Genomic DNA, 15412 nt, shown 5'->3' with positions numbered 1-15412 from the left:
GGCTCAGGTTGCATTGCAGCAGGTGGTCAGTGGTTTGCTCCTCTCCGCACTCGCATGTTGAGGATTCCACTTTGTGGCCCCATTTCTTAAGATTGACTCTGCATCTCGTGGTGCCAGAGTGCAGTCTGTTCAGTGCCTTCCAAGTCGCCCAGTTTTCTGTGTGCCCAGGGGGGAGTCTCTCATTTGGTATCACCCACAGATTGAGGTTCTGGGTTTGAGCCTGCCACTTTTGGACTCTTGCTTGCTGAGGTGTTCCAGAGAGTGTATCTGTAGATCTAAGAAAACTATGTCTTGATTTAAGTCGTTGACGTGCTGACTGATACCCAAACAAGGGATGAGCTGGAGATGTCACTGCCTTGGTCCTTTCACTATTGGCTGCTACTTCCCAGCAGATGTCAGGTGGTACAATACCGGCTAGACAGTGAAATTTCTCCAGTGGTGTAGGGCGCAGACACCCTGTGATAATGCGGCATGTCTCATTAAGAGCCACATCTACTGTTTTAGCGTGGTGAGATGTGTTCCACACTGGGCATGCCTACTCAGCAGCAGAGTAGCATAGCGCAAGGGCAGATGTCTTCACTGTGTCTGGTTGTGATCCCCAGGTTGTGCCAGTCAGCTTTCGTATGATATTGTTTCTAGCGCCCACTTTTTGCTTGATGTTCAGGCAGTGCTTCTTGTAGGTCAGAGTACGGTCCAAAGTGACTCCCAGGTATTTGGGGAAAAAAGCAACCAGAATAAAATAGTGAATAGTAGAGACATCACACTTGCAATGAAGATACACATAGTTAAAACAATGGTATTCCTTGTAGCAACCTATGGATGTGAGAGCTGGACCAGAAGGAAGGCTGAGTGAAGGAAGATAAATGCTTTTGAACTGTGGTGCTGGAGGAAAATGCTGAGAGTGCCTTGGACCGTGAGAAGACCCAACGAGTCCATAGTTTGGGAAATAAAGCCCTTAGGGTCTCCTGCGACTTAAGATCCTATGATTCCTTGACTAAGAGCCCTGGAGCCTTTTCTCTAGTGGCACCATACCTAATTGAGCCATGAGTATGGAATAGGACTGGGAAACCCCATTTGGATTTCCTCCAGCTGTCCATCCAAAGGAACCAATTGCTTATAGAGGGTTCACCTTCTTTGGATTGCTTCAAAAAGAAGCTATAAAGCACCCATCTGGGCATGCTTTAGCTGGAGATCCTACATTCAGAAGAGAGTTGGGCAGGATTGGCCTTGGGATAAGTGTTCAATAGACATGGTTAGGTCCAGTCAGAATCTTCATAATTCGGAAAAATTACCTTTTTGTAGGAAACTGGAAGTCCCTTTGCCCTTCCGAAGCTAGCCTCGCCATTTTTCTTTTGACTCAAGAAGTGAGTCGGAAATTATTCTGGTCCCTGGCCTCAACTCAAGCCAGAGAAGCCAGTTTTAAACCAGAGAAGGAAGGAATTTCCTCCGCTTGTTTTTCCCCACTCCTGGTGTAAAACAACTACTTTCAAAGTAAAGACCACCCAGTGAAACAGGAAATAACACTTTAAAACCATTAACAAAAGGATTCAGAAGTCTTGAAAGTTTCGAAAAGTTTCAAACATTTTTTTCTGTGAAAATTGGAATTGACTTTAGAATTGAACCACCAGCGCTCCCTACATCCAAAACGAGTTTTGAACTCTTTTTGGATCAAACAAGCCTAGTGTTCAGTGTGAATCCATGAATAACCCCATCCAGAAAGTCCAAATTCACTAATTTGGGGGGCGGGGGACACACACACCTGTATCGCACAACTAAAGTTTCATGCATGGAGTTTTATGCAAATTGTAAGATCATAGCCAATATGAATTAAGAAAGCAAGATCTCAATCTACAGAATAATTATTTCTTTCCACTCATTGAGCCTTCCAGATATTTGTCCTTAAAGGCTGAATCCTAACCAGCAATAATGGTCATACCTGTCACCACCACAAGGTGGCAGGTGAGGCCAAGATTTGAGTCTCCATTGAACAAAGTTCCATTCCTGGGTGCTTCTATCCAGTAGAATTAGTAATACAATTTGAAACCTGTCTAAATATAGTAGGAGCTCCATATGTTTCCAGCTGGTTGAAGCTGCAGGTACACCATTGAATTACCCAACTTCCTGCCCAAGTACTTACTTACTTACTTACTTAGGCAATCCCTCGTTGGATAAGTAAGATGGTCTTCCATTATACGTTTCCTTGTGGATTCGTAGGTGTCTGTGGAGCCCTATTCTTGACCCGTATCTTCTCCCACAGTGAGGAGATTGGTTTCCAGGTGGAAGGCGGTCCCGGTCGAGGCTGGCTTGACGTGCCTTCCTCCTGGCACATTTCTCTCTTTCACCCTCCACTCGTGCCTCCTCGAATTCTGCAGCACTGCTGGTCACAGCTGACCTCCAGCTGGAGCGCTCAAGGGCCAGGGCTTCCCAGTTCTCAGTGTCTATGCCAGAGATTTTAAGGTTGGCTTTGAGCCCATCTTTAAATCTCTTTTCCTGTCCACCAACGTTCCGTTTTCCGTTCTTAAGTTCAGAGTAGAGCAACTGCTTTGGGAGACGGTGGTTGGGCATCCGCACAACGTGGCCGGCCCAGCGGAGTTGATGGCAGAGGACCATCACTTCAATGCTGGTGGTCTTTGCTTCTTCCAGCATGCTGACGTTTGTCTGCTTGTCTTCCCAGGAGATTTGCAGGATTTTCCGGAGGCAGCGCTGATGGAAGTTCCAGGAGTTGCATGTGACATCTGTAGACAGTCCACGTTTCACAGGCATATAGCAGGGTTGGAAGGACAATAGCTTTGTAGCTTTCCTGCCCAAGTATACAAGGGTTGAATAAAAAGTAATGCCTCCACCTTCGTAATGCCTCAACAGATGCCAGTACTGCTATGCAGTAGGTACTGGCTTGTTCAGTAGACTCTCTTCTACAGTTCCATTTTGGCGGGAAGCCTCAACATTTAATAGTTGTGCTGTTAAAATGTGAAGTATGGAACCCTGCGCAGACAGTCGGTCAATGCGACTTAAGCAATGTACAGTCATTGAATTCTTGAGAGCAGAAGGTGTCACCCCGAAGGAGATTCATCGGAGAATTCAAGCTGTTTATGGTGATTGTGTTGATGTGAGTACTGTACGTCATTGGGCGAGTAAGTTTAAAGATGTTGAGGTGGGAACATCTGACTTGCGTGACAAACAAAGAGTTCAGTTCTTGTGGGTTTTTTCGGGCTATATGGCCATGTTCTAGAGGCCTTTCTCCTGACGTTTCGCCTGCATCTATGGCAAGCATCCTCAGAGGTGAGGTCTGCTGGAACTGTGAAAAAAGGGGTTTATATATCTGTGGAATGACCAGGGTGAGACAAAGGGCTTTTGTAAGTTGGGCTGGGTGTGAATCTTTCGACTAACCACCTTGATTAGCATACAATGGGCTGACTGTGCCTGGAGCAAACTCTTCTTGAAAGGTGATTAGATGTCCCTGCCTGTTTTTCTCTCGGAAAAGGATGAAGGATGCTTGCCATAGATGCAGGCGAAACGTCAGGAGAAATGCCTCTAGAACATGGCCATATAGCCCGAAAAAACCCACAAGAACTGAGTGATTCCAGCTATGAAAGCCTTCGACAAAACAAAGAGTTGGTCGTCCTGTGACAACAACCACTGAGTTTCATAAGCAAAAGGTTGACAGATTGATTCAGGATGATCATTGTATCACTCAGAAAGAAATTTCAGGCATAATCGGCATTTCACAAGAATGTGTGGGCCACATCATTGCTTTGCTTGGCTATCGGAAGGTCTGTGCACGATGGGTACCCAGGATGTTGACGCCTGAAATGTCAGATGCCACCACAGCAGAACTTCAGAGACTGGATCTCACCACCGTACGACATCCTCCATGTTGTTGTTGTTCATTCGTTCAGTCATCTCCGACTCTTCGTGACCTCATGGACCAGCCCACGCCAGAGCTCCCTGTCGGCCGTCACCACCCCCAGCTCCTTCAAGGTCAGCCCAGTCACTTCAAGGATGCCATCCATCCATCTTGCCCTTGGCCGGCCCCTCTTCCTTTTGCCTTCCACTTTCCCCAGCATCATTCCCTTCTCTAGGCTTTGCTGTCTCCTCATGATGTGGCCAAAGGACTTCCACTTTGTCTCTAGTCTCCTTCCCTCCAGTGAGCAGCCGGGCTTTCTTTCCTGGAGGATGGACTGGTTGGACTTGCGTGACATCCTCCATACAGTCCCAATTTAGCACTGTTTGACTTCCATGTGTTCCCAATAATGAAAGAAGATCTGCGGGAACATCATGATGCTTCCGATGAAGACGTTGAGAGAACTGTGAGATGCTGGTTGCGGAAACCGAGTGTCGACTTCTTCCGTGATGGCTTCAGAAAACTTGTTCATCGTTGGCAGAAATGTTTCCAATTGTCTGGTGATTATGTGGAAAAGTGAATGGTGCAGACTACTTCATTCAGAGAAGTCACCCATATTATTTGAGAACACAGAAATGCTGGACCAATCTCACAACCACCATGTCAGGCTACACAGAGAAGCCACTGAAATCCACAAGCATGTGGACAATTTCAACAGAAAGGAGGAAACCATGAAAATGAACAAAATCTGGCTACCAGTATTAAAAAAAACTCTAAAATTACAACAGCAAAACACTAGAGAGGAAACAATCAAGGACATCTAATCACCTCTCAACAAAAGATTGCCCCAGGCACTGCCAGACCATCAAATGCTAATCAAGGTGGTCAGTTGAAACATTCACACCTAGCCCCAACAGACAAGTGTCCTTTGTCCCACCCTGGTCATTCCACAGATATATAAACCCTTTTTCCTAGTTCCAACAGACCTCACTACCTCTGAGGATGCTTGCCATAGATGCAGACGAAACGTCAGGAGAGAATGCCTCTAGAACATGGCCATATAGCCTGAAAAAAACTACAACAACCCAAAGTGATTAGTGGTAGTTAAAGAGCACGTTCTAAGGATTATTTCTGCATTTGATTTATTAAAATATTCCCATCCAATTCCAAGTAACGAAGTTGGAGGCATTACTTTTTATTCAACCCTCGTACTATAGATTTGTTTTTACTTCTCTAGGAATTTGTTAAATCCTCCCACACAACTCTAAAGTAATTTCAAATGCTACTCACGCTCATGGGTCTGGTACTGTACTTCTTTACAAAAGTTACTAAATTTTGCAGAGAAAAAAAAATCCCCAATGCAATAACACCAATGCCCAGCAGAGGGCAGTGTAGCATCTCATTTCATCACTCCTGAAGAACAAAGGGAAAATGCAAAAAGAGTTGAAAACACTTTTCAATATCAGAAAGAAATATTATTTCTGAACAATGCCCCCAATTGAAAATAATGCCAGAGTTCAGATACTTATACGTGTAGAGAATATCCCTTATTTTGGACACAGAACTGGCTTCACAAAGTGCTTTTTTTCGTGTCAGGAGCAACTTGAGAAACTGCAAGTCGCTTCTGGTGTGAGAGAATTGACTGTCTGTGAGGACGTTGCCTGGGGGACGTTGCCCAGATGTTTTGATGTTTTACCATCCTTGTGGGAAGCTTCTCTCATGTCCCTATATGGGGAGCTGGAGGTGACAGAGGGAGCTCATCCACACTCTCCCTGGATTCGAACCTCCGACCTGTCTGTCTTCAATCCTGCCAGCACACAAGGGTTTAACCCATTGCACCACCAGGGGCTAAGTGCTAAGAATCAATGAGTGAAAGCCAAAAAAAGATCTAACATGATCTTCTTCTTCTCCTTCTTCTCCTTCTTCTTACTTACTTACTTAAGCAATCCCTCGTAGTCTGAGGATAGTCCTCCAAGGTCGGTGTTGTGTCGGTGGGTCCGTAGGTTACTGTGGAACCCAATTCTTGATCTGCATCTTCTCCCCCAGTGAGGGCATTGGTTTCCAGGTGGAAGGCAGTCCCAGTTGGGGTTAGCTTGACACGCCTTCCTTTTGGCACATTTCTCTCTTTCGCCCTCCATTCGTGCCTCTTCAAACTTCACAGCACTGCTGGTCACAGCTGACATCCAGCTGGAAGAAGCAAAGACCACCAGCATTGAAGCGATGATCCTCTGCCATCAACTCTGCTCCGAACTCAAGAATGGAAAACGGAATGTTGGAGGTCCGGAAAAGAGATTGAAAGATGAGCTCAAAACCAACCTTAAAAACTGTGGCATAGACGCTGAGAACTGGGAAGCCCTGGCCCTATTATTATTATTATTATTATTATTATTATTATTAGTAGTAGTAGTATATTTATACCCTGCTTTATCTCTCAAAGCAGCTTAACATAAACAGATCTCACAACCTCTGAGGATGCCTGACATAGATGCAGGTGAAATATCAGGAGAGAATGCTTCTAGAACATGGCCATACAACCCATAAAAACATCAGCATACCATTTAAAATATACAAATATTAAAACAGCATTAAACACCATATTTATTTATTTATTTACAGCATTTATATTCCTCACTCCAAAGGGTGAGGAACACAAACATGGTGAATATGCAGTGCATTAAACATACAGGAAGACAACAGATAGAGGGATATGTCAGTATTTTTCCCAAGTTCGGCATTCTGGAGGTCATTTTCAATTCTGGCCACAAGGGGGTACTGTCGCTCCATCCTCTATGACAAAGAGCCCTTGATTACAGACTTCCTCCTTCTTTGATTGACAGTATTTTCTAGTATTTCCTTTTTAAGGTGCCTTAAAATACCTTCCTGCTTAATAATAATAATAATAATAATAATAATAATAATAATAATAATAGAGTTTATTTATACCCTGCCACCATCTCCCCAAAGGCGGTGCCTAATTTCTCTACTCACAGCTGTTTTTGACCTACTTAGGTGGACAGTGAGTTGGGCTGAAGGTTGGGTGCTCACCCCGACCCGGGCTTCGAACTGCCAACCTTTAGATTGGTGTGATCTATTGTGCCTGGTGATTAACCAGATGTGCTAAAGCCCAGCCCTCAAAACAATTTAGCTTAAACCCATAAAATATATAAAACCACAGCCCCCTGCCCTGCTCAAATCATGTGTTGGACTATAACTCCCACCAACCTTGCTCCTGGGCTGGGGATGATGGGGTTTGTAGTCCAAAAACTGCTTGGAGGCCACTGGTTAGAAAGAAATTGCAGGCGGCACTAAATTGGGAGGGATAGTAGTGGATGCATATCCAAAACGACAGTGGAGCAAAAGTAACAAAGTGAAGTGTAATAAGGGGAAATGTGTGGCATGACCCTGAGGCAGAGAACAATGACATGCACAGATATAAGTCTGGCTTGGAAACAGTCCAAGTGAAAGGCATCTACCGGCTGTTAGGAATGGTGGGAGTTGAAGTCCAAAACACCTGGAGGGCCCAAGTTTGCCCATGCCTGTTCTAGATGCTTGCAAAGCAGCATGTGCAAGAGAAGTCCCGCTAATTCCCAAGGGATTGAGGTTTGTATATGAGCACATGCTGATAGGCAGCTTGCATTTTTAGCCAGCGCTTCTTCCGGTTCCCTTTTGTGCAGCTTCGTAAGGAGGATATTATATTTAAGCTCACAACGGGATTTAATGGGAACCCATGCTCTGCTTGAAAATGGAATCTCACATTTGAAAAATGTGAAAAAATACTTATGTATTGTTTCAGGAAAACATAAAAAGATTCATGGTTGGACACGTCGTCTCATAAACACACACCCCTGAAAAAGCCTGAAATAGACTTTCATACAAGGACCATTTCTGAAAGGGAGAAAATGAACATTTTGTAGATCTAAAATGCAAGCTGTGTGAAATTGTGTTTCTTGCTAGTCTTTCAAAGGACTCTGGAAATTTTCCTTGAGGAATGTATGTTTGAATAAAAATCACAAAAAAAAAAAGAGAATGCATTCTAAACCCGAAATAAGAATGGTTACGCCTCTCTGTTTGTGGTTTGTTATTCCAGCTTGACTTCCAGGGTACTCTGGATGTTGAGAATGACAACGAGGTTCATGTATCTAATGATATTTCTAATGATGAGGTTGCTCTAGATGCAGAGAATGAAAATGGGATTTCTGTTCAAAGTGCCTTTTCTGATAAGAATGTTCCTGTAGGGTTTGGGGATGATGGTATGGTCCCTGGAAGAGGGCCTGAATTGCTACCAGAGAATTCCCAGGACTTTGAGCCTGAGAAAAGCTCAGCACCTGACCCAGCTGCAGAAATCAATTAGCCAGTAGATAGAAGGCATATTTTCAGTCAGCACAAGCAAACAAACCAATCTCTCTGGCGCTCTGCCAGGTTGAGAGAGAGATTGATAGCAGAGTCAAGGCTGAAACGAAATGCTTGGGACATAGAGTAGATTAGGGGATAAAAGTGCCAAGTATAGAATCTATAGTCAGACGAAGCAATGTTGAAATTGAGTCAAGACATCTTCCCTGGTTCTTGAAAACCTTGCCTTGGATAGATTAATGTGTTAAATGCCTTGTTTGATTCATGATTCAAGTTTTGGGGTTTACCTTGGAAGTTTCTGTATTTGTTTTTCCACACTTGATCTTAGCCAAAAGGCCGAGAAGCCTTCATTTCTATTGGCTGGTTATAATCCCATTCTGACAACACAAGTTGTCCTTTATCTGTTTAAAGCTGCTAAAAGGAGATCAGAGTACATAGATCAGATTGGGGTGCAGTGTAGGGGAGACGAGGATAGTTGATGCATATATCTATGGCTACCTGTATGTTCGTATTTTATTTTAAGAGGATTAGATGTATGTTGTATGTTATGTCTGCATTGTTTGTTTTTGATAAGGCCAATTGGCCAATCAATAAAAATTGTTGTTGTTGTTGTATTTGTTTTTCATGAACTCTGATGGACTAATTTCCTGGACTATTTGTTTCTGCTTACTCTTCTACCTAATTAGATTTACCTATTTTTGTGGAGTGTTATTTTACTGCTACTTTAATTATCTTCAATAAACTGCTTGCATTTTTCTCCTGGAGTCTGATTGACAAACGATTACTTGAAGGAACAGATGGAAGCTCAGAACTTAACTAGGTCTCTCTTGATAACTCCGAAGGGATCTTCTTTCCAGTCTCTTTTCTGTGTCCTTTGCCTGACTTTGTCTTCTATTAACACCTCTCCTTAAGTCTCCTTTCTTCTTTAAATTGCAGGCTTGGTTCCTTAATACTTCAAGCTTGCTTCTCCAAGACTTGAACTTAGTTTCTCAAACTTTTGACATAGTTTCCTAACCTTTACACTTCTTAAACCGAGTTCCCTCAACCTTAGACATAAAACTTTGACTGAGTTTTCTCAATGTTAGACATGGAAGATATTGCAGCCTCTAGGCTTCTAGGCACCCTTAGACTAACCAATTGGCTGCAAAGGAGTAGCTGGGGAGGAGTGCAATCTCTGCCTCTGGGGAGGTTTCTTAAAGGGATAGGGTCTAATTAAGGTTACCTTCCACAGAAAACTATATAAAAAGAAACCGAATATATTGTAACTAAGGGAATAACTGAGGCTTAACAAAGAAAACAGTAAAAGCCTCTGTGGGGGCATGACAAGGAGATTTTCCAACATTGACTCGCCTTCCAACAATCAATTCAATGGATTTCAGTCAGCACAGGCAAACCAACCAATATCTCAGGTGCTCTGCCAGGCTGAGAGAGAGATTGATAACAGAGTCAAGGCTGAAACGAAATCCATTCCTGGCTGCTTGGGACCAACATATGATTCTATTATTCTATGATTTATCCTAATAGGGCTAACCAACAGAATTCACAGGGAGGAGGGAGCAAGCTTGTTTTCTGCTGTCCTGGAGACTAGGACGCAATGGAACAATGGCTTCAAACTACAAGAGAGGAGATTCCATCTGAACATCAGGAAGAACTTCCTGACTGTGAGAGCCGTTCAGCAGTGGAACTCTCTGCCCTGGAGTGTGGTGGAGGCTTCTTCTTTGGAAGCTTTTAAACAGAGGCTGGATGGCCATCTGTCAGGGGTGATTTGAATGCAACATTCCTGCTTCTTGGCAGAATGAGGTTGGACTGGATGGCCCATGAGGTCTCTTCCAACTCTTTGATTCTATGATTCTATGATTCACATCATAATTATCCTTGAAGTGACTGGCTTGACCTTGAAGGAGCTGGGGGTGGTGACGGCCAACAGGGAGCTATGGTGTGGGCTGGTCCATGAGGTCACAAAGAGTTGGAAGTGATTGAACGAATAAAAAACAACATGTTTACAACAATCTAGTGTGGGATTTATTGAGTGGCGCCAGAGTGGAGGCTTTGGGGAGCCCAACCATATGTGCCATGCCACTGTACATGTAGCGCTGCAGTATGTGCAAATCTTCCCTGTGCATTCTGCATGCAGATGAGCATTGCAACCATGCACTTTGTATTGATGTATTGTCGAAGGCTTTCATGGCTGGAATCACTAGGTTCTTGTGGATTTTTTCGGGCTATAGGGCCATGTTCTAGAGGCATTTCTCCTGACGTTTCTCCTGCATCTATGGCAAGCATCCTCAGAGGTAGTGAGGTCTGTTGGAACTAGGAAAATGGATTTATATATCTGTGGAATAACTTGGGTGGGGCAAAGAGCTCTTCTCTGCTGGAGCTAGGTGTGAATGTTTCAACAGACCACCTTCATTAGCATTTGAAGGCCTGGCTGAGCCTGGGACTACTGCAGACTACTCCAACCAGAGAAGTCAGCCATAGCAGAGCACCCGATGAACCAGCCTGGACACAGCATATTATTAGAGAACACAGAAATGCTGGACCACACCAACAACCACGATGTCAGACTACACAGAGAAGCCATTGAAATCCACAAGAAGCATGTGGACAATTTCAACAGAAAGGAAGAGACCATGAAAATGAACAAAATCTGGCTACCAGTATTAAAAAACTCTAAAATTACAACAGCACAACAGCAGAGAGGAAACAACCAGGCACATCTTAACACCTCTCAACAAAAGATTTTCCCAGGCTCAGCCAGGCTTCAAATGCTAATCAAGGTGATCAGTTGAAACATTCACACCTAGCTCCAGCAGACAAGAGTCCCTTGTCCCACCCTGGTCATTCCACGGATATATAAACCTTTTTCCTAGTTCCAACAGACCTCACTACCTCTGAGGATGCTTGCCATAGATGCAGGCGAAACGTCAGGAGAAATGCCTCTAGAACATGGCCCTATAGCCCGAAAAAACCCACAAGAATCACTTTGTATTGGTTTGCACATTCAGCGTTGCCACGCACTTGTGCACGATCTTCATGGAAGGAGTGTAAAGTTAGGCTCTTTTTCTTTGATTTAGGGTCTCCGCCGAACATTTCCACCAACACCACCACCAACATGTGACTGAACCTGCCTGACTTAATGAGGCTATGTGTGAAGGGGGTTAGCCTTGAGTGTGGACATCTCGATATCTTGGGATTCGAGAGGGTTCAAAGCAAACAGCAATTAAACTGCCCACAACTTGCAGGTTTGCTGAGCTCCGGACCAGAGATCAAAGGGGGAAAACAGCTGTGTTCTCCTCATTTGGGTGGACATTAATCAGCTTGGTTTTCCCAAAATGTCAGTTGAAAAGCACTAATGAGTTCTGGTGCTAACTTGCTAATGATGAAGTAACATTCTACAAATGTAAAGGAAGGAAGGAGGAAATGGAGACATGCCTCGTGGGACAAATACGACCAAACCTATACCTATGGAAACAACAAAATTCAACTCATTTGTAATCTTCCCTTGTTGAGTTTCTCGTTTCCTATTTATTCCATGGTTGTTGTTCCTTGGTACCTGCCATCCAGCGCTCTTTGCTTAAATGAAAATGGATGCAGCATTTATTTTCAATTAACATTCATTACGAAGATGAAGTTTTATGCATTCCCATTTAATTCCACCTTCCTTGGTAAATAATCAAGTGCAATTAATAGATGACTTTGCCTGCTCAAACAACCCGCACTTGGAGAGAATCAACATTATTTATTGTTTCATTTCAGAAACAAGAGGGAACCAAAAAAACAACGTGAAGCAAATTTGTTTTACTGAGACTTGCACAGAAGCTCTTAAAAACAGCAAGAGTTCAGAAGGGCACGGCATACTGTTGACCGGTGGATTCCATGTCAGTGGAGAGGCTGATCTGCTTTGGGTTCTAATTTGAACGTTAGGAAAAACTTCCCGACAGTCAGAGCTATTATAAGGTGGAATCAACTGATGCCTAGGATGTTGGGACTCAGCCTGTGATTGAACCTGAGCCTGTGCATGTGTTTCAGTCTCCTGATGTTTCTGTGTCTGATGTGGGTAATGAGGAGGGAAATCAGTCCCCTGTTTCTTCTGATGTGCGGGATGCTGGGACTGACTCTGAGGTGCAAGATGGAGACACTTCAGTCAATGAGTTTCATGCAGACAATGACAGAGAGGCTTCAGCGCAAAGGGCAGATTCTGTTGGGGTTCAGCCTGATCCTGATCTGTGTGAACCGAATTCTCTGATCATTTTTCCAACTGAGCAAGCTCTCCCTGACTCTGACAGTGTGGAATCTGTTGTTGATGCAGAGATCAGCAAGGATGAAAACGAAATCCAACAGCTGGAGGAAAATGTTTTGGAAGTTAGCCGTGATATCACTAGCCGTGATATCTCTCCACCTGGGGTTTTTAATGAGGACCGAAGAGAACAGATAGTTAGAGACAGAAATATTTCCCAGTTTCTACGACGATCACATCGCTTACAGGAGAGACAGGCCCAGACGTCAAAGTCAAGGGGCGTTTCAAAGAATAGCTTCTTTGGTTTAAGAGGCCTCCTGCCAGGTGCCTCTTTAGATCAAGCAACGTTTGGGACTGTGGCTGTGCCTTGGCAGAATTCCTGTGTTCCATGGCCAGTAATCCCAGAGGCTTCTAGTTTTCAAGTTCATGGTTAGTAAAAGGCTAAGAGGTTCCTGGTTCTTGTTTTGTGGCTTTTGAAATTTTGCTCAAGTTCAGAGATTCTACTGACTGCTGTGTTTTTCTGTGGCTTTTTGACTTTGCATTTACCTTTCTTTTGTAACCAATTTTTCATCAATAAACAAGGATTGCTTTTCCTACAGTCCAGTGTGGTGGATTTAATCTTAGGGTCTCATTCCTTGAACTGGGATGCATCAGATTCTCATGAGAATGTTTCTGTCAGGCCTTGGGAGAAAGGTTTACTCCCTCTGTCTGTGAGGTCTCCAGATTCTAGTCTGGAAAACAGCCTGACACCTGGTAAAGTTAACGAGGAGTCAGATAAGCAGAGTCGGCAGCTGGAGATTAGCCAGAATTGACAAGAGGCCCAATGTTTATTCGTCAATTAAAGTCAAAGACTGGAGGAAAACGAAACCAGTTTTTAGGATTTAAGGTTTGCCTGTAGAAAATCTTGTCAGATCAAGCATCATTTGGAAACCAAGTTCTTGCGCCATGGAAGTCTTGTTCAAGGGACCTTGTTTCTATGGAGTTTTTTAGCCTTTTGAATTGTCTTTGCATCCTGCTTGATTCCTGTCTGGATTAATGCTGCCTTGGATTGCCTATATTTCTTGTGTGGACATTATTTTGGGTTACTACTGTTTGTGGACTAATACTTTTTGGAACCTGCTGATTTTCTTACGAGCATTTATTTCTTCTGGCTATTTGTTGTTGTTCATTCGTTCAGTCATCTCCGACTCTTTGTGACCTCATGGACCAGCCCACGCCAGAGCTCCCTGTTGGCCGTCACCACCCCCAGCTCCTTCAAGGTCAGTCAAGTCACTTCAAGGATGCCATCCATCCATCTTGCCCTTGGTCGGCCCCTCTTCCTTTTATCTTCCACTTTCCCCAGCATAATTGTCTTCTCTAGGCTTTGCTGTCTCCTCATGATGTGGCCATTTACTGGCTATTTACTAAGCTTTAATAAAAGAAGATTTGATTCTTCACTCTTCGTGTGGTGTGTTTTAAGTCAGAGGGCTTCTTCTGGACCTGGAGTGCAACATAGGAGCCTGGTGGAATTTCTTTCCCTGCAGGTTTTTAAGCTGGAGTTGGATGGCCATCTGTCAGGAGGGCTTGGATTGTGTCTTTTTGCATGGCTGAAGAGGGTTCAATGGACCTTAGGGTCCTTTCTTGAGTTATTCTGCTCAGAACTGGATAGAGTGTTACAATATTCCAAGTGAGAATTGACGCAAAGATTACTGCAGATGCAGACTGAGGCCAGGAAATCAGAAGACGCTTCCTTCTTGGGAGGAGAGCGATGCCCAATCTCGATAAAATAGTGAAGAGTAGAGACATCACATCTGCAACAAAGATCCGCATAGTTAAAGCAATGGTATTCCCCATAGTCACCTACGGATGTGAAAGCTGGACCACAAGGAAGACTTAGTGAAGGAAGAGAGATGCTTTTGAACTGTGGTGCTGGAGGAAAGTTCTGAGAGTGTCTTGGACCACGAGAAGATCCAACAAGTCCATACTTCAGGAAATAAAGCCCAACTGCTCATTGGAGGGAAGAATAGTAGAGGCCAAGATGAAGGACTTTGGCCACATCATGAGAAGAAAGGAAAACTTCTCCTCCTTCCTCCTTGTCTTTCTCTCTTCTTCCTCTTCTCCCTCCTTTTCCCCATCCTCTCCTCCTCTTCTTCATCAATCCTCCTCCTCTTCTCTCTCTTTCTCCTTCCCTTCTTCCCCCCCCCTCCTCCTTCTCTTTCTTCCCTTTCTTAGTTTCAACACATTATCTGACCTGCACTAATTCCTCATTCCCCTCTGCTGGACTGGTGCCTACATACATATGGAGGAAGCCATAAAAAATTAAAGGGCCGTGGGCAACGGAGGCTCGGGCCTCAATGAAAAATTAACCGTCCTCCTGGTATTGGGACATTCATAAAGGATGAAGACACCTTGGCAGCTGGACAGGTACATGTCGCTTCCTTCAACCAAAACTTAACCTTTTCAAAGCCAATTGACAGCCCATTCCTTCGTCTCCTGGTTCAGGAGAAGTAATATTTCATGAAGAAGAAGGGAGTCTCTCTTTCTCTTGGGTCTCCATTTAGGACTGTGGTTATTTGGGCATCTCCAAAAAAAGAAGACAAAAAGGTGACACAGACATGTATAAAATGCCATCTGCTTATTTTACATATATACTAATGCAATTACACTATGTAACATTATTTCTGTTCCTGGGTTACAAACGTCATTTACTAATTGATTATATTGTGAAATATGGGGAAAGTTTATGAAACTGCAAAAACTTTGTTTTCGTGGGACATCCTGCAGCACATTTTTGCTATTGGTTGTTGTAGGTTTTTTCAGGCTATATGGCCATGTTCTAGAGGCATTCTCTCCTGACGTTTCGCCTGCATCTATGGCAAGCATTCTCAGAGGTGGATCCCCCGGTAGCGCAGTGGGTTAAACCCCTGTGCTGGCAGGACTGAAGACCGACAGGTCGCAGGTTCGAATCCAGGGAGAGGCGGATGAGCTCCCTCTATCAGTTCCAG

This window comes from Anolis sagrei, chromosome 3 (genome assembly GCF_037176765.1).
Source record: "Anolis sagrei isolate rAnoSag1 chromosome 3, rAnoSag1.mat, whole genome shotgun sequence".
Classification (NCBI taxonomy): Eukaryota; Metazoa; Chordata; class Lepidosauria; order Squamata; family Dactyloidae; genus Anolis; species Anolis sagrei.
This window is presented reverse-complemented; position numbering follows the sequence as displayed.